This window comes from Ascaphus truei, chromosome 20 (genome assembly GCF_040206685.1).
Source record: "Ascaphus truei isolate aAscTru1 chromosome 20, aAscTru1.hap1, whole genome shotgun sequence".
NCBI lineage: Eukaryota > Metazoa > Chordata > Amphibia > Anura > Ascaphidae > Ascaphus > Ascaphus truei.
Genome location: NC_134502.1, coordinates 8634017 through 8658795, shown reverse-complemented (window position 1 = coordinate 8658795; position 24779 = coordinate 8634017). Strand labels below are relative to the sequence as shown.

General features: G+C 39.4%; 15 non-coding genes across 15 annotated transcripts; 6 read left to right on the top strand and 9 right to left on the bottom strand.

Annotated features, from left to right (window-relative positions):
- The first annotated feature begins 24 nt into the window (after window positions 1–24).
- On the top strand, window positions 25–96 carry TRNAG-UCC (transfer RNA glycine (anticodon UCC)). Its single transcript has one exon. It is a non-coding gene; the product is annotated as a tRNA-Gly (tRNA).
- A 2133-nt stretch (window positions 97–2229) lies between these two features.
- TRNAR-CCU (transfer RNA arginine (anticodon CCU)) lies at window positions 2230–2302 on the bottom strand. Its single transcript has one exon. It is a non-coding gene; the product is annotated as a tRNA-Arg (tRNA).
- A 2377-nt stretch (window positions 2303–4679) lies between these two features.
- Window positions 4680–4752, bottom strand: TRNAR-CCU (transfer RNA arginine (anticodon CCU)). Its single transcript has one exon. It is a non-coding gene; the product is annotated as a tRNA-Arg (tRNA).
- A 160-nt stretch (window positions 4753–4912) lies between these two features.
- On the top strand, window positions 4913–4984 carry TRNAG-UCC (transfer RNA glycine (anticodon UCC)). Its single transcript has one exon. It is a non-coding gene; the product is annotated as a tRNA-Gly (tRNA).
- Window positions 4985–7130: 2146 nt separating this feature from the next.
- TRNAR-CCU (transfer RNA arginine (anticodon CCU)) lies at window positions 7131–7203 on the bottom strand. Its single transcript has one exon. It is a non-coding gene; the product is annotated as a tRNA-Arg (tRNA).
- A 160-nt stretch (window positions 7204–7363) lies between these two features.
- TRNAG-UCC (transfer RNA glycine (anticodon UCC)) lies at window positions 7364–7435 on the top strand. The gene has a single exon. It is a non-coding gene; the product is annotated as a tRNA-Gly (tRNA).
- Window positions 7436–9581: 2146 nt separating this feature from the next.
- TRNAR-CCU (transfer RNA arginine (anticodon CCU)) lies at window positions 9582–9654 on the bottom strand. Its single transcript has one exon. It is a non-coding gene; the product is annotated as a tRNA-Arg (tRNA).
- A 160-nt stretch (window positions 9655–9814) lies between these two features.
- Window positions 9815–9886, top strand: TRNAG-UCC (transfer RNA glycine (anticodon UCC)). Its single transcript has one exon. It is a non-coding gene; the product is annotated as a tRNA-Gly (tRNA).
- A 2146-nt stretch (window positions 9887–12032) lies between these two features.
- TRNAR-CCU (transfer RNA arginine (anticodon CCU)) lies at window positions 12033–12105 on the bottom strand. The gene has a single exon. It is a non-coding gene; the product is annotated as a tRNA-Arg (tRNA).
- Window positions 12106–14484: 2379 nt separating this feature from the next.
- TRNAR-CCU (transfer RNA arginine (anticodon CCU)) lies at window positions 14485–14557 on the bottom strand. Its single transcript has one exon. It is a non-coding gene; the product is annotated as a tRNA-Arg (tRNA).
- A 160-nt stretch (window positions 14558–14717) lies between these two features.
- On the top strand, window positions 14718–14789 carry TRNAG-UCC (transfer RNA glycine (anticodon UCC)). The gene has a single exon. It is a non-coding gene; the product is annotated as a tRNA-Gly (tRNA).
- Window positions 14790–16936: 2147 nt separating this feature from the next.
- TRNAR-CCU (transfer RNA arginine (anticodon CCU)) lies at window positions 16937–17009 on the bottom strand. The gene has a single exon. It is a non-coding gene; the product is annotated as a tRNA-Arg (tRNA).
- Window positions 17010–17169: 160 nt separating this feature from the next.
- Window positions 17170–17241, top strand: TRNAG-UCC (transfer RNA glycine (anticodon UCC)). The gene has a single exon. It is a non-coding gene; the product is annotated as a tRNA-Gly (tRNA).
- Window positions 17242–19387: 2146 nt separating this feature from the next.
- TRNAR-CCU (transfer RNA arginine (anticodon CCU)) lies at window positions 19388–19460 on the bottom strand. Its single transcript has one exon. It is a non-coding gene; the product is annotated as a tRNA-Arg (tRNA).
- Window positions 19461–22156: 2696 nt separating this feature from the next.
- On the bottom strand, window positions 22157–22229 carry TRNAR-CCU (transfer RNA arginine (anticodon CCU)). Its single transcript has one exon. It is a non-coding gene; the product is annotated as a tRNA-Arg (tRNA).
- Between the last annotated feature and the right edge of the window lie 2550 nt (window positions 22230–24779).

Below are 24779 nucleotides of genomic sequence, written 5' to 3'. Positions count from 1 at the left end.
CTGCACTACAGAATACAGCACTATGCGTTGGTGGTATAGTGGTGAGCATAGCTGCCTTCCAAGCAGTTGACCCGGGTTCGATTCCCGGCCAACGCAAGTTTTATTTAGCAAAAAAAGTGTTTTATTGAAAAATAGAAGGATATCTATTCTGGACCCAGGCTCATATGTGGCATATGAGTAAGTCCATGTACTGTAGCTTAACTCGTCCCCTTTTAAAGCACACTTCTGTTTTCTTCAACTTTATTGAGGGAGTTACAGTATAACAGTTATAAGAGGAGTATATAAGTTCTTGTATATGGATGTCCCTTGTGAGGAGAATTGCTTGATGAGAGGAAGGTGTCCTGCTATGTGGAAGTTCCTCTCTGTGGGGAAGGTTAAAAGGATTTCCTTTCTGAGGGAGCAGTGGAAGATGTGTCTACTCACTTTGGCTGCTTGTTGAAAAGAGGGAGCACACTTTCCTGTCAGACAGGAACACACTAAGGGGCATAACAATATGCAGATAAAGCAGGGGGAGAGGACTAAAACATACTCAAATATGAGCATTGGGAGGTTGCCAGGGCAACTGACTAGAGGCTGTGTAAAGGGGATTACTTGTAACAACTATGTTGCAATATACACAGCTCTGGCTTCTTCAGGGCTTGGAAAAAAACATGTAACTTCCCTGGGGAGAGCTGACAGTGTGAGAGCCGAGAAAAATATACAGAAAATATGCAATCCTGTTCCAGGACAATATTGGTAACAATACCTACCCCATGGTGGCACTGTTGCATTATATATCCAGTGTATGTAGTCAGCTGGGCTCTAAATATGTCAAAATATTGTGTTTTAAAGCAAAGAATCACCTATGGGACTAAATATGTTTTCACTTTTTAGGAAAAAGAACAAAAAATCTATTATTTCTATTACTATTGGGAAAAAAGTACAAGGGTGTATGACATCCTAGGAATACGACAAAGTTTGCCAGAAAAATGTGTATTTGTTCTAAATCATACAGATTTATGGGTAAATAAGTGGTTGGGATGTAAAAATGATGTATGTACAACTAATTCTTTAATACCCATACTAGGAAATGAACGAGTTTTACTTCCTATGACAGTGCTAGGAATACTCATTAGCAATACTCATTTATTAGTTTATAATCTCCAATGTCCTGATTTTTTTTTTTACACCATTCTGGCAAGATTTGAACATGTAAAATGTATTGCTTGTTTATATTTGAATTCTAAATTAATTTGTTTACCACACCAGGCCAAGATTATTTATCACTCATGCTTTCATAATCACACTTCATTTTAGGTCGTATTGAAAATAATGAAATAGTGAAAGAATAATTTCCTATGTGTAAGAAATTAAGAAAGAAGAAGGTTGACTTCCAGTTTTACAAAAACAATTTAAAGAAGGAGAAATTGTTTCTCAATAGGAAAAGGGTACATTTAAAAAGATAGAACATGAATGGTCAGTAATGACAGGTTCAGCTTGGGGGGCAAAGTTTAAAAAAATCTGTTACAATGTGTCAGTATTGGGTATTTTTTTTCCCATGCATCCTTTAATCATTGTACTTTGTGAGGCTTTATTGTGTATTGTTCTTCAACTATTTTTAATATGTACTATGAAAAGAACGTATACACCGATAAAAGTAGAAAGAAATGACTCAAGAAGTGGAAACATTGACAAAAGTGTATAACAGGGCATCAGATATCTTCAGTGAGAATTCTTTGCTTTAGAATGATATCTTGGCATTTAGTTTTTATAATTTTTTTGGAATGTGATGCGAATGGTGCATGAGTGTTCCTGTAGGCTGTGTTAGGAACTCCCCAGAGCAATGTGCATGACCTGTTTAAGGTTTCCTTGGTTACCTATAGCCAGGGGTCGACAAATGCACTCGACCGGTTGTCATGGGCGACTGCATTTTGTCCGCTGTCGACTGCTTACCTGCGGCAGAATCCCCCGGCGTCTCCCAGTTTTCTCCTACAAATTCATCTTTTCCCCCTGCAGCTCCAGTTAAAATGGCCACGCTGCTTCAAATGACGTCGCGTTGACGTGGCAACGAGAAGCTGCATGATGTCGTGAAATAGATCCCGCAATCCTGTCTGTACCTGGGTAAAATACGTCAGATTGCTTGGTCTGTATGAAAACATTTGGAATTGTTGCCTAATTTATTAATGATAACTAACACCGGACTGAATATGTTTTGAAATAAAAACTAACGTTTTGCGGATGAAATATAACCACCCCAGATGGGACTTGAACCCACAATCCCTGGCTTAGGAGGCCAGTGCCTTATCCATTAGGCCACTGGGGCTTATGTCGCATGTCTTATAACATTGTATCGTGTGGGGTAATGGTAATTGTATCTGGGTAATTCAACAGAGAAAGATAGAGTTTCTGGATAAATAGTCCAGCACTATATTCCTGCACTATATTCCAGCACTGTATTGCTGCACTACAGAATACAGCACTATGCGTTGGTGGTATAGTGGTGAGCATAGCTGCCTTCCAAGCAGTTGACCCGGGTTCGATTCCCGGCCAACGCTAGTTTTATTTAGCAAAAAAAGTGTTTTATTGAAAAATAGAAGGATATCTATTCTGGACCCAGGCTCATATGTGGCATATGAGTAAGTCCATGTACTGTAGCTTAACTCGTCCCCTTTTAAAGCACACTTCTGTTTTCTTCAACTTTATTGAGGGAGTTACAGTATAACAGTTATAACAGGAGTATATAAGTTCTTGTATATGGAATGTAATAGTGGATGTCCCTTGTGAGGAGAATTGCTTGATGAGAGGAAGGTGTCCTGCTATGTGGAAGTGCCTCTCTGAGGGGAAGGTTAAAAGGATTTCCTTTCTGAGGGAGCAGTGGAAGATGTGTCTACTCACTTTGACTGCTTGTTGAAAAGAGGGAGCACACTTTCCTGTCAGACAGGAACACACTAAGGGGCATAACAATATGCAGATAAAGCAGGGGGAGAGGACTAAAACATACTCAAATATGAGCATTGGGAGGTTGCCAGGGCAACTGACTAGAGGCTGTGTAAAGGGGATTACTTGTAACAACTATGTTGCAATATACACAGCTCTGGCTTCTTCAGGGCTTGGAAAAAACATGTAACTTCACTGGGGAGAGCTGACAGTGTGAGAGCCGAGAAAAATATACAGAAAATATGCAATCCTGTTCCAGGACAATATTGGTAACAATACCTACCCCATGGTGGCACTGTTGCATTATATATCCAGTGTATGTAGTCAGCTGGGCTCTAAATATGTCAAAATATTGTGTTTTAAAGCAAAGAATCACCTATGGGACTAAATATGTTTTCACTTTTTAGGAAAAAGAACAAAAAATCTATTATTTCTATTACTATTGGGAAAAAAGTACAAGGGTGTATGACATCCTAGGAATACGACAAAGTTTGCCAGAAAAATGTGTATTTGTTCTAAATCATACAGATTTATGGGTAAATAAGTGGTTGGGATGTAAAAATGATGTATGTACAACTAATTCTTTAATACCCATACTAGGAAATGAACGAGTTTTACTTCCTATGACAGTGCTAGGAATACTCATTAGCAATACTCATTTATTAGTTTATAATCTCCAATGTCCTGATTTTTTTTTTTACACCATTCTGGCAAGATTTGAACATGTAAAATTTATTGCTTGTTTATATTTGAATTCTAAATTAATTTGTTTACCACACCAGGCCAAGATTATTTATCACTCATGCTTTCATAATCACACTTCCTTTTAGGTCGTATTGAAAATAATGAAATAGTGAAAGAATAATTTCCTATGTGTAAGAAATTAAGAAAGAAGAAGGTTGACTTCCAGTTTTACAAAAACAATTTAAAGAAGGAGAAATTGTTTCTCAATAGGAAAAGGGTACATTTAAAAAGATGGAACATGAATGGTCAGTAATGACAGGTTCAGCTTGGGGGGCAAAGTTTAAAAAAATCTGTTACAATGTGTCAGTATTGAGTATTTTTTTTCCCATGCATCCTTTAATCATTGTACTTTGTGAGGCTTTATTGTGTATTGTTCTTCAACTATTTTTAATATGTACTATGAAAAGAACGTATACACCGATAAAAGTAGAAAGAAATGACTCAAGAAGTGGAAACATTGACAAAAGTGTATAACAGGGCATCAGATTTCTTCAGTGAGAATTCTTTGCTTTAGAATGATATCTTGGCATTTAGTTTTTATAATTTTTTTGGAATGTGATGCGAATGGTGCATGAGTGTTCCTGTAGGCTGTGTTAGGAACTCCCCAGAGCAATGTGCATGACCTGTTTAAGGTTTCCTTGGTTACCTATAGCCAGGGGTCGACAAATGCACTCGACCGGTTGTCATGGGCGACTGCATTTTGTCCGCTGTCGACTGCTTACCTGCGGCAGAATCCCCCGGCGTCTCCCAGTTTTCTCCTACAAATTCATCTTTTCCCCCTGCAGCTCCAGTTAAAATGGCCACGCTGCTTCAAATGACGTCGCGTTGACGTGGCAACGAGAAGCTGCATGATGTCGTGAAATAGATCCCGCAATCCTGTCTGTACCTGGGTAAAATACGTCAGATTGCTTGGTCTGTATGAAAACATTTGGAATTGTTGCCTAATTTATTAATGATAACTAACACCGGACTGAATATGTTTTGAAATAAAAACTAACGTTTTGCGGATGAAATATAACCACCCCAGATGGGACTTGAACCCACAATCCCTGGCTTAGGAGGCCAGTGCCTTATCCATTAGGCCACTGGGGCTTATGTCGCATGTCTTATAACATTGTATCGTGTGGGGTAATGGTAATTGTATCTGGGTAATTCAACAGAGAAAGATAGAGTTTCTGGATAAATAGTCCAGCACTATATTCCTGCACTATATTCCAGCACTGTATTGCTGCACTACAGAATACAGCACTATGCGTTGGTGGTATAGTGGTGAGCATAGCTGCCTTCCAAGCAGTTGACCCGGGTTCGATTCCCGGCCAACGCAAGTTTTATTTAGCAAAAAAAGTGTTTTATTGAAAAATAGAAGGATATCTATTCTGGACCCAGGCTCATATGTGGCATATGAGTAAGTCCATGTACTGTAGCTTAACTCGTCCCCTTTTAAAGCACACTTCTGTTTTCTTCAACTTTATTGAGGGAGTTACAGTATAACAGTTATAAGAGGAGTATATAAGTTCTTGTATATGGAATGTAATAGTGGATGTCCCTTGTGAGGAGAATTGCTTGATGAGAGGAAGGTGTCCTGCTATGTGGAAGTGCCTCTCTGAGGGGAAGGTTAAAAGGATTTCCTTTCTGAGGGAGCAGTGGAAGATGTGTCTACTCACTTTGACTGCTTGTTGAAAAGAGGGAGCACACTTTCCTGTCAGACAGGAACACACTAAGGGGCATAACAATATGCAGATAAAGCAGGGGGAGAGGACTAAAACATACTCAAATATGAGCATTGGGAGGTTGCCAGGGCAACTGACTAGAGGCTGTGTAAAGGGGATTACTTGTAACAACTATGTTGCAATATACACAGCTCTGGCTTCTTCAGGGCTTGGAAAAAACATGTAACTTCCCTGGGGAGAGCTGACAGTGTGAGAGCCGAGAAAAATATACAGAAAATATGCAATCCTGTTCCAGGACAATATTGGTAACAATACCTACCCCATGGTGGCACTGTTGCATTATATATCCAGTGTATGTAGTCAGCTGGGCTCTAAATATGTCAAAATATTGTGTTTTAAAGCAAAGAATCACCTATGGGACTAAATATGTTTTCACTTTTTAGGAAAAAGAACAAAAAATCTATTATTTCTATTACTATTGGGAAAAAAGTACAAGGGTGTATGACATCCTAGGAATACGACAAAGTTTGCCAGAAAAATGTGTATTTGTTCTAAATCATACAGATTTATGGGTAAATAAGTGGTTGGGATGTAAAAATGATGTATGTACAACTAATTCTTTAATACCCATACTAGGAAATGAACGAGTTTTACTTCCTATGACAGTGCTAGGAATACTCATTAGCAATACTCATTTATTAGTTTATAATCTCCAATGTCCTGATTTTTTTTTTTACACCATTCTGGCAAGATTTGAACATGTAAAATTTATTGCTTGTTTATATTTGAATTCTAAATTAATTTGTTTACCACACCAGGCCAAGATTATTTATCACTCATGCTTTCATAATCACACTTCCTTTTAGGTCGTATTGAAAATAATGAAATAGTGAAAGAATAATTTCCTATGTGTAAGAAATTAAGAAAGAAGAAGGTTGACTTCCAGTTTTACAAAAACAATTTAAAGAAGGAGAAATTGTTTCTCAATAGGAAAAGGGTACATTTAAAAAGATAGAACATGAATGGTCAGTAATGACAGGTTCAGCTTGGGGGGCAAAGTTTAAAAAAATCTGTTACAATGTGTCAGTATTGGGTATTTTTTTTCCCATGCATCCTTTAATCATTGTACTTTGTGAGGCTTTATTGTGTATTGTTCTTCAACTATTTTTAATATGCACTATGAAAAGAACGTATACACTGATAAAAGTAGAAAGAAATGACTCAAGAAGTGGAAACATTGACAAAAGTGTATAACAGGGCATCAGATTTCTTTAAGTGAGAATTCTTTGCTTTAGAATGATATCTTGGCATTTAGTTTTTATAATTTTTTTGGAATGTGATGCGAATGGTGCATGAGTGTTCCTGTAGGCTGTGTTAGGAACTCCCCAGAGCAATGTGCATGACCTGTTTAAGGTTTCCTTGGTTACCTATAGCCAGGGGTCGACAAATGCACTCGACCGGTTGTCATGGGCGACTGCATTTTGTCCGCTGTCGACTGCTTACCTGCGGCAGAATCCCCCGGCGTCTCCCAGTTTTCTCCTACAAATTCATCTTTTCCCCCTGCAGCTCCAGTTAAAATGGCCACGCTGCTTCAAATGACGTCGCGTTGACGTGGCAACGAGAAGCTGCATGATGTCGTGAAATAGATCCCGCAATCCTGTCTGTACCTGGGTAAAATACGTCAGATTGCTTGGTCTGTATGAAAACATTTGGAATTGTTGCCTAATTTATTAATGATAACTAACACCGGACTGAATATGTTTTGAAATAAAAACTAACGTTTTGCGGATGAAATATAACCACCCCAGATGGGACTTGAACCCACAATCCCTGGCTTAGGAGGCCAGTGCCTTATCCATTAGGCCACTGGGGCTTATGTCGCATGTCTTATAACATTGTATCGTGTGGGGTAATGGTAATTGTATCTGGGTAATTCAACAGAGAAAGACAGAGTTTCTGGATAAATAGTCCAGCACTATATTCCTGCACTATATTCCAGCACTGTATTGCTGCACTACAGAATACAGCACTATGCGTTGGTGGTATAGTGGTGAGCATAGCTGCCTTCCAAGCAGTTGACCCGGGTTCGATTCCCGGCCAACGCAAGTTTTATTTAGCAAAAAAAGTGTTTTATTGAAAAATAGAAGGATATCTATTCTGGACCCAGGCTCATATGTGGCATATGAGTAAGTCCATGTACTGTAGCTTAACTCGTCCCCTTTTAAAGCACACTTCTGTTTTCTTCAACTTTATTGAGGGAGTTACAGTATAACAGTTATAAGAGGAGTATATAAGTTCTTGTATATGGAATGTAATAGTGGATGTCCCTTGTGAGGAGATTTGCTTGATGAGAGGAAGGTGTCCTGCTATGTGGAAGTGCCTCTCTGAGGGGAAGGTTAAAAGGATTTCCTTTCTGAGGGAGCAGTGGAAGATGTGTCTACTCACTTTGACTGCTTGTTGAAAAGAGGGAGCACACTTTCCTGTCAGACAGGAACACACTAAGGGGCATAACAATATGCAGATAAAGCAGGGGGAGAGGACTAAAACATACTCAAATATGAGCATTGGGAGGTTGCCAGGGCAACTGACTAGAGGCTGTGTAAAGGGGATTACTTGTAACAACTATGTTGCAATATACACAGCTCTGGCTTCTTCAGGGCTTGGAAAAAACATGTAACTTCCCTGGGGAGAGCTGACAGTGTGAGAGCCGAGAAAAATATACAGAAAATATGCAATCCTGTTCCAGGACAATATTGGTAACAATACCTACCCCATGGTGGCACTGTTGCATTATATATCCAGTGTATGTAGTCAGCTGGGCTCTAAATATGTCAAAATATTGTGTTTTAAAGCAAAGAATCACCTATGGGACTAAATATGTTTTCACTTTTTAGGAAAAAGAACAAAAAATCTATTATTTCTATTACTATTGGGAAAAAAGTACAAGGGTGTATGACATCCTAGGAATACGACAAAGTTTGCCAGAAAAATGTGTATTTGTTCTAAATCATACAGATTTATGGGTAAATAAGTGGTTGGGATGTAAAAATGATGTATGTACAACTAATTCTTTAATACCCATACTAGGAAATGAACGAGTTTTACTTCCTATGACAGTGCTAGGAATACTCATTAGCAATACTCATTTATTAGTTTATAATCTCCAATGTCCTGATTTTTTTTTTTACACCATTCTGGCAAGATTTGAACATGTAAAATGTATTGCTTGTTTATATTTGAATTCTAAATTAATTTGTTTACCACACCAGGCCAAGATTATTTATCACTCATGCTTTCATAATCACACTTCCTTTTAGGTCGTATTGAAAATAATGAAATAGTGAAAGAATAATTTCCTATGTGTAAGAAATTAAGAAAGAAGAAGGTTGACTTCCAGTTTTACAAAAACAATTTAAAGAAGGAGAAATTGTTTCTCAATAGGAAAAGGGTACATTTAAAAAGATAGAACATGAATGGTCAGTAATGACAGGTTCAGCTTGGGGGGCAAAGTTTAAAAAAATCTGTTACAATGTGTCAGTATTGGGTATTTTTTTTCCCATGCATCCTTTAATCATTGTACTTTGTGAGGCTTTATTGTGTATTGTTCTTCAACTATTTTTAATATGCACTATGAAAAGAACGTATACACTGATAAAAGTAGAAAGAAATGACTCAAGAAGTGGAAACATTGACAAAAGTGTATAACAGGGCATCAGATTTCTTTAAGTGAGAATTCTTTGCTTTAGAATGATATCTTGGCATTTAGTTTTTATAATTTTTTTGGAATGTGATGCGAATGGTGCATGAGTGTTCCTGTAGGCTGTGTTAGGAACTCCCCAGAGCAATGTGCATGACCTGTTTAAGGTTTCCTTGGTTACCTATAGCCAGGGGTCGACAAATGCACTCGACCGGTTGTCATGGGCGACTGCATTTTGTCCGCTGTCGACTGCTTACCTGCGGCAGAATCCCCCGGCGTCTCCCAGTTTTCTCCTACAAATTCATCTTTTCCCCCTGCAGCTCCAGTTAAAATGGCCACGCTGCTTCAAATGACGTCGCGTTGACGTGGCAACGAGAAGCTGCATGATGTCGTGAAATAGATCCCGCAATCCTGTCTGTACCTGGGTAAAATACGTCAGATTGCTTGGTCTGTATGAAAACATTTGGAATTGTTGCCTAATTTATTAATGATAACTAACACCGGACTGAATATGTTTTGAAATAAAAACTAACGTTTTGCGGATGAAATATAACCACCCCAGATGGGACTTGAACCCACAATCCCTGGCTTAGGAGGCCAGTGCCTTATCCATTAGGCCACTGGGGCTTATGTCGCATGTCTTATAACATTGTATCGTGTGGGGTAATGGTAATTGTATCTGGGTAATTCAACAGAGAAAGACAGAGTTTCTGGATAAATAGTCCAGCACTATATTCCTGCACTATATTCCAGCACTGTATTGCTGCACTACAGAATACAGCACTATGCGTTGGTGGTATAGTGGTGAGCATAGCTGCCTTCCAAGCAGTTGACCCGGGTTCGATTCCCGGCCAACGCAAGTTTTATTTAGCAAAAAAAGTGTTTTATTGAAAAATAGAAGGATATCTATTCTGGACCCAGGCTCATATGTGGCATATGAGTAAGTCCATGTACTGTAGCTTAACTCGTCCCCTTTTAAAGCACACTTCTGTTTTCTTCAACTTTATTGAGGGAGTTACAGTATAACAGTTATAAGAGGAGTATATAAGTTCTTGTATATGGAATGTAATAGTGGATGTCCCTTGTGAGGAGAATTGCTTGATGAGAGGAAGGTGTCCTGCTATGTGGAAGTGCCTCTCTGAGGGGAAGGTTAAAAGGATTTCCTTTCTGAGGGAGCAGTGGAAGATGTGTCTACTCACTTTGGCTGCTTGTTGAAAAGAGGGAGCACACTTTCCTGTCAGACAGGAACACACTAAGGGGCATAACAATATGCAGATAAAGCAGGGGGAGAGGACTAAAACATACTCAAATATGAGCATTGGGAGGTTGCCAGGGCAACTGACTAGAGGCTGTGTAAAGGGGATTACTTGTAACAACTATGTTGCAATATACACAGCTCTGGCTTCTTCAGGGCTTGGAAAAAACATGTAACTTCCCTGGGGAGAGCTGACAGTGTGAGAGCCGAGAAAAATATACAGAAAATATGCAATCCTGTTCCAGGACAATATTGGTAACAATACCTACCCCATGGTGGCACTGTTGCATTATATATCCAGTGTATGTAGTCAGCTGGGCTCTAAATATGTCAAAATATTGTGTTTTAAAGCAAAGAATCACCTATGGGACTAAATATGTTTTCACTTTTTAGGAAAAAGAACAAAAAATCTATTATTTCTATTACTATTGGGAAAAAGTACAAGGGTGTATGACATCCTAGGAATACGACAAAGTTTGCCAGAAAAATGTGTATTTGTTCTAAATCATACAGATTTATGGGTAAATAAGTGGTTGGGATGTAAAAATGATGTATGTACAACTAATTCTTTAATACCCATACTAGGAAATGAACGAGTTTTACTTCCTATGACAGTGCTAGGAATACTCATTAGCAATACTCATTTATTAGTTTATAATCTCCAATGTCCTGATTTTTTGTTTTTTACACCATTCTGGCAAGATTTGAACATGTAAAATGTATTGCTTGTTTATATTTGAATTCTAAATTAATTTGTTTACCACACCAGGCCAAGATTATTTATCACTCATGCTTTCATAATCACACTTCATTTTAGGTCGTATTGAAAATAATGAAATAGTGAAAGAATAATTTCCTATGTGTAAGAAATTAAGAAAGAAGAAGGTTGACTTCCAGTTTTACAAAAACAATTTAAAGAAGGAGAAATTGTTTCTCAATAGGAAAAGGGTACATTTAAAAAGATAGAACATGAATGGTCAGTAATGACAGGTTCAGCTTGGGGGGCAAAGTTTAAAAAAATCTGTTACAATGTGTCAGTATTGGGTATTTTTTTTCCCATGCATCCTTTAATCATTGTACTTTGTGAGGCTTTATTGTGTATTGTTCTTCAACTATTTTTAATATGTACTATGAAAAGAACGTATACACCGATAAAAGTAGAAAGAAATGACTCAAGAAGTGGAAACATTGACAAAAGTGTATAACAGGGCATCAGATTTCTTCAGTGAGAATTCTTTGCTTTAGAATGATATCTTGGCATTTAGTTTTTATAATTTTTTTGGAATGTGATGCGAATGGTGCATGAGTGTTCCTGTAAGCTGTGTTAGGAACTCCCAAGAGCAATGTGCATGACCTGTTTAAGGTTTCCTTGGTTACCTATAGCCAGGGGTCGACAAATGCACTCGACCGGTTGTCATGGGCGACTGCATTTTGTCCGCTGTCGACTGCTTACCTGCGGCAGAATCCCCCGGCGTCTCCCAGTTTTCTCCTACAAATTCATCTTTTCCCCCTGCAGCTCCAGTTAAAATGGCCACGCTGCTTCAAATGACGTCGCGTTGACGTGGCAACGAGAAGCTGCATGATGTCGTGAAATAGATCCCGCAATCCTGTCTGTACCTGGGTAAAATACGTCAGATTGCTTGGTCTGTATGAAAACATTTGGAATTGTTGCCTAATTTATTAATGATAACTAACACCGGACTGAATATGTTTTGAAATAAAAACTAACGTTTTGCGGATGAAATATAACCACCCCAGATGGGACTTGAACCCACAATCCCTGGCTTAGGAGGCCAGTGCCTTATCCATTAGGCCACTAGGGCTTATGTCGCATGTCTTATAACATTGTATTGTGTGGGGTAATGGTAATTGTATCTGGGTAATTCAACAGAGAAAGATAGAGTTTCTGGATAAATAGTCCAGCACTATATTCCTGCACTATATTCCAGCACTGTATTGCTGCACTACAGAATACAGCACTATGCGTTGGTGGTATAGTGGTGAGCATAGCTGCCTTCCAAGCAGTTGACCCGGGTTTGATTCCCGGCCAACGCAAGTTTTATTTAGCAAAAAAAGTGTTTTATTGAAAAATAGAAGGATATCTATTCTGGACCCAGGCTCATATGTGGCATATGAGTAAGTCCATGTACTGTAGCTTAACTCGTCCCCTTTTAAAGCACACTTCTGTTTTCTTCAACTTTATTGAGGGAGTTACAGTATAACAGTTATAAGAGGAGTATATAAGTTCTTGTATATGGAATGTAATAGTGGATGTCCCTTGTGAGGAGAATTGCTTGATGAGAGGAAGGTGTCCTGCTATGTGGAAGTGCCTCTCTGAGGGGAAGGTTAAAAGGATTTCCTTTCTGAGGGAGCAGTGGAAGATGTGTCTACTCACTTTGGCTGCTTGTTGAAAAGAGGGAGCACACTTTCCTGTCAGACAGGAACACACTAAGGGGCATAACAATATGCAGATAAAGCAGGGGGAGAGGACTAAAACATACTCAAATATGAGCATTGGGAGGTTGCCAGGGCAACTGACTAGAGGCTGTGTAAAGGGGATTACTTGTAACAACTATGTTGCAATATACACAGCTCTGGCTTCTTCAGGGCTTGGAAAAAACATGTAACTTCCCTGGGGAGAGCTGACAGTGTGAGAGCCGAGAAAAATATACAGAAAATATGCAATCCTGTTCCAGGACAATATTGGTAACAATACCTACCCCATGGTGGCACTGTTGCATTATATATCCAGTGTATGTAGTCAGCTGGGCTCTAAATATGTCAAAATATTGTGTTTTAAAGCAAAGAATCACCTATGGGACTAAATATGTTTTCACTTTTTAGGAAAAAGAACAAAAAATCTATTATTTCTATTACTATTGGGAAAAAAGTACAAGGGTGTATGACATCCTAGGAATACGACAAAGTTTGCCAGAAAAATGTGTATTTGTTCTAAATCATACAGATTTATGGGTAAATAAGTGGTTGGGATGTAAAAATGATGTATGTACAACTAATTCTTTAATACCCATACTAGGAAATGAACGAGTTTTACTTCCTATGACAGTGCTAGGAATACTCATTAGCAATACTCATTTATTAGTTTATAATCTCCAATGTCCTGATTTTTTTTTTTTACACCATTCTGGCAAGATTTGAACATGTAAAATGTATTGCTTGTTTATATTTGAATTCTAAATTAATTTGTTTACCACACCAGGCCAAGATTATTTATCACTCATGCTTTCATAATCACACTTCATTTTAGGTCGTATTGAAAATAATGAAATAGTGAAAGAATAATTTCCTATGTGTAAGAAATTAAGAAAGAAGAAGGTTGACTTCCAGTTTTACAAAAACAATTTAAAGAAGGAGAAATTGTTTCTCAATAGGAAAAGGGTACATTTAAAAAGATAGAACATGAATGGTCAGTAATGACAGGTTCAGCTTGGGGGGCAAAGTTTAAAAAAATCTGTTACAATGTGTCAGTATTGGGTATTTTTTTCCCCATGCATCCTTTAATCATTGTACTTTGTGAGGCTTTATTGTGTATTGTTCTTCAACTATTTTTAATATGCACTATGAAAAGAACGTATACACCGATAAAAGTAGAAAGAAATTACTCAAGAAGTGGAAACATTGACAAAAGTGTATAACAGGGCATCAGATTTCTTTAAGTGAGAATTCTTTGCTTTAGAATGATATCTTGGCATTTAGTTTTTATAATTTTTTTGGAATGTGATGCGAATGGTGCATGAGTGTTCCTGTAGGCTGTGTTAGGAACTCCCCAGAGCAATGTGCATGACCTGTTTAAGGTTTCCTTGGTTACCTATAGCCAGGGGTCGACAAATGCACTCGACCGGTTGTCATGGGCGACTGCATTTTGTCCGCTGTCGACTGCTTACCTGCGGCAGAATCCCCCGGCGTCTCCCAGTTTTCTCCTACAAATTCATCTTTTCCCCCTGCAGCTCCAGTTAAAATGGCCACGCTGCTTCAAATGACGTCGCGTTGACGTGGCAACGAGAAGCTGCATGATGTCGTGAAATAGATCCCGCAATCCTGTCTGTACCTGGGTAAAATACGTCAGATTGCTTGGTCTGTATGAAAACATTTGGAATTGTTGCCTAATTTATTAATGATAACTAACACCGGACTGAATATGTTTTGAAATAAAAACTAACGTTTTGCGGATGAAATATAACCACCCCAGATGGGACTTGAACCCACAATCCCTGGCTTAGGAGGCCAGTGCCTTATCCATTAGGCCACTGGGGCTTATGTCGCATGTCTTATAACATTGTATCGTGTGGGGTAATGGTAATTGTATCTGGGTAATTCAACACAGAAAGATAGAGTTTCTGGATAAATAGTCCAGCACTATATTCCTGCACTATATTCCAGCACTGTATTGCTGCACTACAGAATACAGCACTATGCGTTGGTGGTATAGTGGTGAGCATAGCTGCCTTCCAAGCAGTTGACCCGGGTTCGATTCCCGGCCAACGCAAGTTTTATTTAGCAAAAAAAGTGTTTTATTGAAAAATAGAAGGATATCTATTCTGGACCCAGGCTCATATGTGGCATATGAGTAAGTCCATGTACTGTAGCTTAACTCGTCCCCTTTTAAAGCACACTTCTGTTTTCTTCAACTTTATTGAGGGAGTTACAGTATAACAGTTATAAGAGGAGTATATAAGTTCTTGTATATGGAATGTAATAGTGGATGTCCCTTGTGAGGAGAATTGCTTGATGAGAGGAAGGTGTCCTGCTATGTGGAAGTGCCTCTCTGAGGGGAAGGTTAAAAGGATTTCCTTTCTGAGGGAGCAGTGGAAGATGTGTCTACTCACTTTGGCTGCTTGTTGAAAAGAGGGAGCACACTTTCCTGTCAGACAGGAACACACTAAGGGGCATAACAATATGCAGATAAAGCAGGGGGAGAGGACTAAAACATACTCAAATATGAGCATTGGGAGGTTGCCAGGGCAACTGACTAGAGGCTGTGTAAAGGGGATTACTTGTAACAACTATGTTGCAATATACACAGCTCTGGCTTCTTCAGGGCTTGGAAAAAACATGTAACTTCCCTGGGGAGAGCTGACAGTGTGAGAGCCGAGAAAAATATACAGAAAATATGCAATCCTGTTCCAGGACAATATTGGTAACAATACCTACCCCATGGTGGCACTGTTGCATTATATATCCAGTGTATGTAGTCAGCTGGGCTCTAAATATGTCAAAATATTGTGTTTTAAAGCAAAGAATCACCTATGGGACTAAATATGTTTTCACTTTTTAGGAAAAAGAACAAAAAATCTATTATTTCTATTACTATTGGGAAAAAAGTACAAGGGTGTATGACATCCTAGGAATACGACAAAGTTTGCCAGAAAAATGTGTATTTGTTCTAAATCATACAGATTTATGGGTAAATAAGTGGTTGGGATGTAAAAATGATGTATGTACAACTAATTCTTTAATACCCATACTAGGAAATGAACGAGTTTTACTTCCTATGACAGTGCTAGGAATACTCATTAGCAATACTCATTTATTAGTTTATAATCTCCAATGTCCTGATTTTTTTTTTTTACACCATTCTGGCAAGATTTGAACATGTAAAATGTATTGCTTGTTTATATTTGAATTCTAAATTAATTTGTTTACCACACCAGGCCAAGATTATTTATCACTCATGCTTTCATAATCACACTTCATTTTAGGTCGTATTGAAAATAATGAAATAGTGAAAGAATAATTTCCTATGTGTAAGAAATTAAGAAAGAAGAAGGTTGACTTCCAGTTTTACAAAAACAATTTAAAGAAGGAGAAATTGTTTCTCAATAGGAAAAGGGTACATTTAAAAAGATAGAACATGAATGGTCAGTAATGACAGGTTCAGCTTGGGGGGCAAAGTTTAAAAAAATCTGTTACAATGTGTCAGTATTGGGTATTTTTTTCCCCATGCATCCTTTAATCATTGTACTTTGTGAGGCTTTATTGTGTATTGTTCTTCAACTATTTTTAATATGCACTATGAAAAGAACGTATACACCGATAAAAGTAGAAAGAAATTACTCAAGAAGTGGAAACATTGACAAAAGTGTATAACAGGGCATCAGATTTCTTTAAGTGAGAATTCTTTGCTTTAGAATGATATCTTGGCATTTAGTTTTTATAATTTTTTTGGAATGTGATGCGAATGGTGCATGAGTGTTCCTGTAGGCTGTGTTAGGAACTCCCCAGAGCAATGTGCATGACCTGTTTAAGGTTTCCTTGGTTACCTATAGCCAGGGGTCGACAAATGCACTCGACCGGTTGTCATGGGCGACTGCATTTTGTCCGCTGTCGACTGCTTACCTGCGGCAGAATCCCCCGGCGTCTCCCAGTTTTCTCCTACAAATTCATCTTTTCCCCCTGCAGCTCCAGTTAAAATGGCCACGCTGCTTCAAATGACGTCGCGTTGACGTGGCAACGAGAAGCTGCATGATGTCGTGAAATAGATCCCGCAATCCTGTCTGTACCTGGGTAAAATACGTCAGATTGCTTGGTCTGTATGAAAACATTTGGAATTGTTGCCTAATTTATTAATGATAACTAACACCGGACTGAATATGTTTTGAAATAAAAACTAACGTTTTGCGGATGAAATATAACCACCCCAGATGGGACTTGAACCCACAATCCCTGGCTTAGGAGGCCAGTGCCTTATCCATTAGGCCACTGGGGCTTATGTCGCATGTCTTATAACATTGTATCGTGTGGGGTAATGGTAATTGTATCTGGGTAATTCAACACAGAAAGATAGAGTTTCTGGATAAATAGTCCAGCACTATATTCCTGCACTATATTCCAGCACTGTATTGCTGCACTACAGAATACAGCACTATGCGTTGGTGGTATAGTGGTGAGCATAGCTGCCTTCCAAGCAGTTGACCCGGGTTCGATTCCCGGCCAACGCAAGTTTTATTTAGCAAAAAAAGTGTTTTATTGAAAAATAGAAGGATATCTATTCTGGACCCAGGCTCATATGTGGCATATGAGTAAGTCCATGTACTGTAGCTTAACTCGTCCCCTTTTAAAGCACACTTCTGTTTTCTTCAACTTTATTGAGGGAGTTACAGTATAACAGTTATAAGAGGAGTATATAAGTTCTTGTATATGGAATGTAATAGTGGATGTCCCTTGTGAGGAGAATTGCTTGATGAGAGGAAGGTGTCCTGCTATGTGGAAGTGCCTCTCTGAGGGGAAGGTTAAAAGGATTTCCTTTCTGAGGGAGCAGTGGAAGATGTGTCTACTCACTTTGACTGCTTGTTGAAAAGAGGGAGCACACTTTCCTGTCAGACAGGAACACACTAAGGGGCATAACAATATGCAGATAAAGCAGGGGGAGAGGACTAAAACATACTCAAATATGAGCATTGGGAGGTTGCCAGGGCAACTGACTAGAGGCTGTGTAAAGGGGATTACTTGTAACAACTATGTTGCAATATACACAGCTCTGGCTTCTTCAGGGCTTGGAAAAAACATGTAACTTCCCTGGGGAGAGCTGACAGTGTGAGAGCCGAGAAAAATATACAGAAAATATGCAATCCTGTTCCAGGACAATATTGGTAACAATACCTACCACATGGTGGCACTGTTGCATTATATATCCAGTGTATGTAGTCAGCTGGGCTCTAAATATGTCAAAATATTGTGTTTTAAAGCAAAGAATCACCTATGGGACTAAATATGTTTTCACTTTTTAGGAAAAAGAACAAAAAATCTATTATTTCTATTACTATTGGGAAAAAAGTACAAGGGTGTATGACATCCTAGGAATACGACAAAGTTTGCCAGAAAAATGTGTATTTGTTCTAAATCATACAGATTTATGGGTAAATAAGTGGTTGGGATGTAAAAATGATGTATGTACAACTAATTCTTTAATACCCATACTAGGAAATGAACGAGTTTTACTTCCTATGACAGTGCTAGGAATACTCATTAGCAATACTCATTTATTAGTTTATAATCTCCAATGTCCTGATTTTTTTTTTTTACAGCATTCTGGCAAGATTTGAACATGTAAAATGTATTGCTTGTTTATATTTGAATTCTAAATTAATTTGTTTACCACACCAGGCCAAGATTATTTATCACTCATGCTTTCATAATCACACTTCATTTTAGGTCGTATTGAAAATAATGAAATAGTGAAAGAATAATTTCCTATGTGTAAGAAATTAAGAAAGAAGAAGGTTGACTTCCAGTTTTACAAAAACAATTTAAAGAAGGAGAAATTGTTTCTCAATAGGAAAAGGGTACATTTAAAAAGATAGAACATGAATGGTCAGTAATGACAGGTTCAGCTTGGGGGGCAAAGTTTAAAAAAATCTGTTACAATGTGTCAGTATTGGGTATTTTTTTTCCCATGCATCCTTTAATCATTGTACTTTGTGAGGCTTTATTGTGTATTGTTCTTCAACTATTTTTAATATGTACTATGAAAAGAACGTATACACCGATAAAAGTAGAAAGAAATGACTCAAGAAGTGGAAACATTGACAAAAGTGTATAACAGGGCATCAGATTTCTTCAGTGAGAATTCTTTGCTTTAGAATGATATCTTGGCATTTAGTTTTTATAATTTTTTTGGAATGTGATGCGAATGGTGCATGAGTGTTCCTGTAGGCTGTGTTAGGAACTCCCCAGAGCAATGTGCATGACCTGTTTAAGGTTTCCTTGGTTACCTATAGCCAGGGGTCGACAAATGCACTCGACCGGTTGTCATGGGCGACTGCATTTTGTCCGTTGTCGACTGCTTACCTGCGGCAGAATCCCCCAGCGTCTCCCAGTTTTCTCCTACAAATTCATCTTTTCCCCCTGCAGCTCCAGTTAAAATGGCCACGCTGCTTCAAATGACGTCGCGTTGACGTGGCAACGAGAAGCTGCATGGTGTCGTGAAATAGATCCCGCAATCCTGTCTGTACCTGGGTAAAATACGTCAGATTGCTTGGTCTGTATGAAAACATTTGGAATTGTTGCCTAATTTATTAATGATAACTAACACCGGACTGAATATGTTTTGAAATAAAAACTAACGTTTTGCGGATGAAATATAACCACCCCAGATGGGACTTGAACCCACAATCCCTGGCTTAGGAGGCCAGTGCCTTATCCATTAGGCCACTGGGGCTTATGTCGCATGTCTTATAACATTGTATCGTGTGGGGTAATGGTAATTGTATCTGGGTAATTCAACAGAGAAAGATAGAGTTTCTGGATAAATAGTCCAGCACTATATTCCTGCACTATATTCCAGCACTGTATTGCTGCACTACAGAATACAGCACTATGCGTTGGTGGTATAGTGGCGAGCATAGCTGCCTTCCAAGCAGTTGACCCGGGTTCGATTCCCGGCCAACGCAAGTTTTATTTAGCAAAAAAAGTGTTTTATTGAAAAATAGAAGGATATCTATTCTGGACCCAGGCTCATATGTGGCATATGAGTAAGTCCATGTACTGTAGCTTAACTCGTCCCCTTTTAAAGCACACTTCTGTTTTCTTCAACATTATTGAGGGAGTTATAACAGTTATAAGAGGAGTATATAAGTTCTTGTATGTGGAATGTAATAGTGGATGTCCCTTGTGAGGAGAATTGCTTGATGAGAGGAAGGTGTCCTGCTATGTGGAAGTGCCTCTCTGAGGGGAAGGTTAAAAGGATTTCCTTTCTGAGGGAGCAGTGGAAGATGTGTCTACTCACTTTGGCTGCTTGTTGAAAAGAGGGAGCACACTTTCCTGTCAGACAGAAACACACTAAGGGGCATAACAATATGCAGATAAAGCAGGGGGAGAGGACTAAAACATACTCAAATATGAGCATTGGGAGGTTGCCAGGGCAACTGACTAGAGGCTGTGTAAAGGGGATTACTTGTAACAACTATGTTGCAATATACACAGCTCTGGTTTCTTCAGAGCTTGGAAAAAAGATGTAACTTCCCTGGGGAGAGCTGACAGTGTGAGAGCCGAGAAAAAAATACAGAAAATATGCAATCCTGTTCCAGGACAATATTGGTAACAATACCTACATGGTGGCACTGTTGCATTATATATCCAGTATACAGGCATACCCCGGTTTAAGGACATTCACTTTAAGTACACTCGCGACTAAGTACATATGGCCCAATAGTCAAACGGCAGCTCACGCATGTCAGCACGTCCTGATCAGCTATACCGGTTCCCTACCTTTACCGAAGCTGTGCACAAGCAGGGAGACTATAGAGCCTGTTACACATGCGTTATTTACATCAGTTCTGCACGTATATGATGATTGCAGTACAGAACATGCATCGATAAGTGGAAAAAAGGTAGTGCTTCACTTTAAGTACATTTTCGCTTTACATACATGCTCCGGTCCCATTGTGTACGTTAATGTGGGGTATGCCTGTATGTAGTCAGCTGGGCTCTAAATATGTCAAAATATTGTGTTTTAAAGCAAAGAATCACCTATGGGACTAAATATGTTTTCACTTTTTAGGAAAAAGAACAAAAAATCTATTATTTCTATTACTATTGGGAAAAAAGTACAAGGGTGTATGACATCCTAGGAATACGACAAAGTTTGCCAGAAAAATGTGTATTTGTTCTAAATCATACAGATTTATGGGTAAATAAGTGGTTGGGATGTAAAAATGATGTATGTACAACTAATTCTTTAATACCCATACTAGGAAATGAACGAGTTTTACTTCCTAAGACAGTGCTAGGAATACTCATTAGCAATACTCATTTATTAGTTTATAATCTCCAAAGTCCTGATTTTTTTTTTTACACCATTCCGGCAAGATTTGAACATGTAAAATTTATTGCTTGTTTATATTTGAATTCTAAATTAATTTGTTTACCACACCAGGCCAAGATTATTTATCACTCATGCTTTCATAATCACACTTCATTTTAGGTCGTATTGAGAACAATGAAATAGTGAAAGAATAATTTCCTATGTGTAAAAATTAAGAAAGAAGAAGGTTGACTTCCAGTTTTACAAAAACAATTAAAAGAAGGAGAAATTGTTTCTCAATAGGTAAAGGGTAAATTTAAAAAGATAGAACATGAATGGTCAGTAATGACAGGTTCAGCTTGGGGGGCAAAGTTTAAAAAAATCTGTTACAGTGTGTCAGTATTGGGTATTTTTTTCCCCATGCATCCTTTAATCATTGTACTTTGTGAGGCTTTATTGTGTATTGTTCTTCAACTATTTTTAATATGTACTATGAAAAGAACGTATACACCGATAAAAGTAGAAAGAAATGACTCAAGAAGTGGAAACATTGAAAAAAGTGTATAACAGGGCATCAGATTTCTTCAGTGAGAATTCTTTGCTTTAGAATGATATCTTGGCATTTAGTTTTTATAATTTTTTTGGAATGTGATGCGAATGGTGCATGAGTGTTCCTGTAGGCTGTGTTAGGAACTCCCCAGAGCAATGTGCATGACATGTTTAAGGTTTCCTTGGTTACCTATAGCCAGGGGTCGATAAATGCACTAGATCGGTTGTCACGGGCGACTGCATTTTGTCCGCTGTCGACTGTTTACCTGCGACAGAGTCCCCCGGCGTCTCCCAGTCTTCTCCTACAAATTCATCTTTACCCCCTGCAGCTCCAGTTAAAATGGCCACGCTGCGTCAAATGGCGTCGCGTTGACGTGGCAACGAGAAGCTACATGATGTCGTGAATAAGATCCCGCAATCCTGTCTGTACCTGGGTAAAATACGTCACATTGCTTGGTCTGTATGAAAACATTTGGAATTGTTGCCTAATTTATTCATGATAAGTAACACTGGACTGAATATGTTTTGAAATAAAAACTAACGTTTTGCGGATGAAATATAACCACCCCAGATGGGACTTGAACCCACAATCCCTGGCTTAGGAGGCCAGTGCCTTATCCATTAGGCCACTGGGGCTTAAGTCACATGTCATAACATTTTATCGTGTGGGGAAATGGTAATTGTATCTGGGTAATTCAACAGAGAAAGATAGAGTTTCTTGATAAGGAGACGGGAGAGAATACAATATATACAGAGTACAGTTACAGATTGTAGGGGAGACAGGTGAGAGGCAGGAAGACCAGACAGCAGGAGGTTACAGGAGGCGGGAGAGAATACTATATATATTGAGCACAGTTACAGATTGTAGGGGAGACAGGTGAGAGGCAGGAAGGCCGGACAGCAGGAGGTTACAGGAGACGGGAGAGAATACAATATATACAGAGCACAGTTACAGATTGTAGGGGAGACATGTGAGAGGCAGGAAGGCCGGACAGCAGGAGGTTACAGGAGACGGGAGAGAATACAATATATACAGAGTACAGTTACAGATTGGAGGGGAGACAGGTGAGAGGCAGGAAGGCCAGACAGCAGGAGGTTACAGGAGACGAGAGAGAATACGATATATACAGAGTACAGTTACAGATTGTAGGGGAGACGGGTGAGAGGCAGGAAGGCCGGACAGCAGGAGGTTACAGGAGACAGGAGAGAATACGATATATACAGAGCCCAGTTGCAGGTTGTAGGGAAGACGGGTGAGAGGCAGGAAGGCCGGACAGCAGGAGGTCACATGAGAGGGGAGAGAATACAATATACACAGAGCACAGTTACAGATTGTAGGGGAGACGGGTGAGAGGCAGGAAGGCCGGACAGCAGGAGGTTACAGGAGACGGGAGAGAATACAATATATACAGAGCACAGTTACAAATTGTAGGGGAGACAGGTGAGAGGCAGGAAGGCTAGACAGCAGGAGGTTACAATAGTCGAGACGGGAGAGAATGAGGGCCTGGGTTAGCTTTAGCAGTGCTGGTTTTGGAATCTGAGCTTGCAGGGGCTGCGTAAGTTTAGCTGTGTGTGTTTATGCTTGCTATATATATGATCAGACGCCTCCTTGCTGCCGCCTTCCTCCTCCTTGCGAATTGCAGCATCAAATGACGCCGTGGAAGTCACATGTCATAACATTTTATCGTGTGGGGAAATGGTAATTGTATCTGGGTAATTCAACAGAGAAAGATAGAGTTTCTTGATAAGGAGACGGGAGAGAATACAATATATACAGAGTACAGTTACAGATTGTAGGGGAGACAGGTGAGAGGCAGGAAGACCAGACAGCAGGAGGTTACAGGAGGCGGGAGAGAATACTATATATATTGAGCACAGTTACAGATTGTAGGGGAGACAGGTGAGAGGCAGGAAGGCCGGACAGCAGGAGGTTACAGGAGACGGGAGAGAATACAATATATACAGAGCACAGTTACAGATTGTAGGGGAGACATGTGAGAGGCAGGAAGGCCGGACAGCAGGAGGTTACAGGAGACGGGAGAGAATACAATATATACAGAGTACAGTTACAGATTGGAGGGGAGACAGGTGAGAGGCAGGAAGGCCAGACAGCAGGAGGTTACAGGAGACGAGAGAGAATACAATATATACAGAGTACAGTTACAGATTGTAGGGGAGACGGGTGAGTGGCAGGAAGGCCGGACAGCAGGAGGTTACATGAGAGGGGAGAGAATACAATATACACAGAGCACAGTTACAGATTGTAGGGGAGACGGGTGAGAGGCAGGAAGGCCGGACAGCAGGAGGTTACAGGAGACGGGAGAGAATACAATATATACAGAGCACAGTTACAGATTGTAGGGGAGACAGGTGAGAGGCAGGAAGGCCAGACAGCAGGAGGTTACAATAGTCGAGACGGGAGAGAATGAGGGCCTGGGTTAGCTTTAGCAGTGCTGGTTTTGGAATCTGAGCTTGCAGGGGCTGCATAAGTTTAGCTGTGTGTGTTTATGCTTGCTATATATATGATCAGACGCCTCCTTGCTGCCGCCTTCCTCCTCCTTGCGAATCGAAGCATCAAATGACGCCGTGAATGTCACATGGCTTTGAGTTGCCATAGTAACGCGATGTCATTTGACACACATGTATATATATATATATATATATATATATATATATATATATATAAAAAGAAAAAATTTGCAAGGTGCGCAAAACTGATTTAAAATAGTGTTGCAATGATGTCTATGAGTGCTGCCAATGTAATGGGTGTACACCACCCCAAAGAGAATACAAAATACAAAAAATACCCCAAAGGCGCAAATCAGAGATACAGGTGCATAGATACACAACACCTGAAGGATAAATACGGGAACAAGTCCTATATTCGAATTCCACCACGAGATATACCTATTAATGAAAAAAATACCAATATGGTGAAGTACGTTTATGAGCAAAATTATTGCGCAAGCAACAGAGGCTGCTTACAATGTAGCAGAAATAACAGGCACATCAGTAAAATGCTTTCAGATCGCTGCATCAAAGGGCTGATGATCTCAGGAACCGCTCCCCTCTCCCCCCCTTCAATCCTCCCTCTCTCTTCCCCCTCTCCTCTCCCCCCTCATCCCCTCTCCCTCACCTTCTCTCCCCTCCTCTCCCCCCTTGTTGTTGCCTAATACTCTTCACTGT